The sequence below is a fragment of the Mytilus californianus genome, unplaced genomic scaffold (genome assembly GCF_021869535.1).
Source record: "Mytilus californianus isolate M0D057914Y unplaced genomic scaffold, xbMytCali1.0.p SCAF_6, whole genome shotgun sequence".
Classification (NCBI taxonomy): domain Eukaryota; kingdom Metazoa; phylum Mollusca; class Bivalvia; order Mytilida; family Mytilidae; genus Mytilus; species Mytilus californianus.
In genome coordinates, this window is record NW_026262712.1 from 45,993,771 (window position 1) to 45,996,682 (window position 2,912).

Below are 2,912 nucleotides of genomic sequence, written 5' to 3' on the forward strand. Positions count from 1 at the left end.
GTTTAATCTTTGTCATTTGAGCGTTTCAGACATATAATATCTTTGAATATTACAAGCGCTCTTATAAAACCTAGACTATATTGGAACATAGTAATTCACGAATCTAGTTCTGAAAAGCATAGTTATTATTTCCGGTAATAGATACACGTACGAATACGAAAGTTTTATTTTGATTCGGTTCACATATAGTATAACTGTACAAACATAAGCCCTTGAGAGCTATTTACCGAATAGAATAGAAAATAATAGAATAGAATATTTTTATTTCCCGAATTACAGGGCCCATAAACTTAAAAGGGCATAAAATCAGATACAATTGATATACATAATTGGTAACAACAACAATAATAGTCACTTGTATAAAAGAATAAAATTACAATATATGCATTCATTCTCAAATCATTTACTTGACTTAGTGTCAATATTCATACCTGATCTCCAGTCCTTAATTCAAAACAGTCACAAATATAACAGCCCAGTTATTCCATAAGAGTTACATTTGCTTGGGTCATGAGCCATAAAAATTTAGAAGATTTATTTAAATTTTTAAAATTATAACAATTGTTAGAAATGTATTGAAAAAAATCTTCCCTTTGAATATCATAAAGAGGGCATTCTAACAAAAACTGAAGCTCATCTTCAACTTTACCAAGTGAGCAATTTCGGAACAAAGACGCTCAGATCTTTCTATATATTTTTTTGAATATCTGTCTGTTTCAATTTTTAAAGAGTGAGCGCTTATTCTTAATTTACAAATTGGCCGTCTTTTTTTAAAATCCTGTAGTTCTAAATATTTTTCTTTTTTAAAACAATTTTTTATAGAAAAATAAGTACCAAGCTTCCCTTTTTTCAGAGTTAATTGTTTGATACTTCAGTCTATTCCAAAATGTTAAATAACTTTCACATAGTTTATTTTCAACATACTGACATAAAGAACCAATTGATTGGTCAAAATTTGGTAATTCAATCTCTCTCTGAATATAATCTATACAAGAGTACCATGTATTTACATTAGAAATATGTAATTGTTTACAACATATGAATGCATCAAATAATAATCCTTCTTTCAATCCTTCCAGTCTATGACAATATTTTAACATTGATAAAATTATAGTAAAATAAATAGGAAATCTACCAAGCTCTGACATCACAGCTATGTTACTGGACTTTCTGTTTACACCAAGAATATATTTCATAAATTTGTTATGAGCTTTTTCAGAAGAATCCTGACCAAAAACTTTTTCTAATATATAATCATTATCCGAATATAACATTAAAACACAGAACATGCAGATAAGATATACGCTCGTATTATGGGTTTTTGTGCTAATATTAAGAATGCATTGTGACGTTACAATTTCTATTGAAAAAGAATGCATAGTACTAACTCATATGACGTTCGAAAACATATGATTTTACCATATAAGCAGCAATTATTTCAATGCATAGAAACAGCACAGACATATTGAAATACATGCCGAAAGCGCTACTAAACTACACATCTAAACATGCCCTAACTGAAGCATGCATAACTAAAATTAAAGCACAACTCAAATTAAGCAAAACATAATTTTAAGCATAAATAAAAAATAAAATATAAAAGCACACATGCAAAATTTAAGGCATAATTCAAACATTTAGAGCAATAACTAAAAAATAATATATGAAAAGCTTTTCCGTACATACAGAACAACGGCATCCTGATCCATTCCAGGACTATATAAGGCTTTTAATTTTCAGTCTTGAAATGGTCAGGTAGGCTGTTCCACAGAGTATAGCAGCAAATTTAAAACTTGTCTTACCAAACCATTTGCAAACTGTGTTGATTTTACATGTGGAATATCAAGTATATTACCAAGGATTTGTATAGAAAGATCCTTGATATTACTACATTTGAAAGAATATTTACAATCTTTTACATTTAATAGATCATGTTAACAGATAGATGTTTATTTATTAACTATATCAAAAGTTTCAATTGCCATTGACCTTTGTCTTTTAATATGCAGTGAAGGCATCTTGGCGCCTTTTCAAGCATGCAACTGTTGATATGAGCTTAAATGATCTTCATACACAATCCTTAGTGCTCTTTCTTGCCGGCACTTTTTCTATTTTTATTTTTTTCTGTACAAAAATGCCATGCCAAAGGGCAGAAATTGAAATTGCTCAAAATAAATGTATGGAATATAGTTAGCTTACTTAGCTTGTTCAAATAAGTTTCCAAGCGTTTCAAAATATTAAGTTGCTGAGATGCCTTCCTGCATATTTTACTGATACGAGTATCAAAATTAAGCTGATAATCAATGTCAATGCCAAGAAGTTTGACAGTTGACTCACACGAAAGATCTGCACTTTGAATTCGTATACAGGGATGTTTGTTATATGTCTTTTTCCCACTGCAAAAACCTGAAGTTTGTCAGGGTTTGCCTGCATTTTATTAATTTTGAACTATTCAATAAATTTAACTGATTCAGACATATGTATTAATGACGTATTAATAAGTTCTGATAATCTCAGGGACTCGGTTTGCGGATACATATTTTTTTATATGTTTAATCATTGTAATTTTTTGTTTATTCCCTGTCTTTTTGTATTAGACTATCATCGTTGGTGACAAGTGATGTGTACGTTTACTAGCTATGTGTGTGACAAGCCGTTGTGGAATTTATTCCCTATTCATAAAAAAATATTTTCTAATAATTGTGACCAGCCATGTGATTTTCAGGTTTATGGAGGTACCAGGGTCAAAATGAGTTTTTTGCATTCCTATGAAGTAAACATAGATTCAAAACACTCTGACAGGTTATTTTGCCAGATTCTTTTTAAATTTTCACCTGTTTGTTCATCTATAATTATACTTTTCTTTGAAACTTGTCTCGTATTGTTTGTGTGGTTTTTTTTTGTTGTTGTTT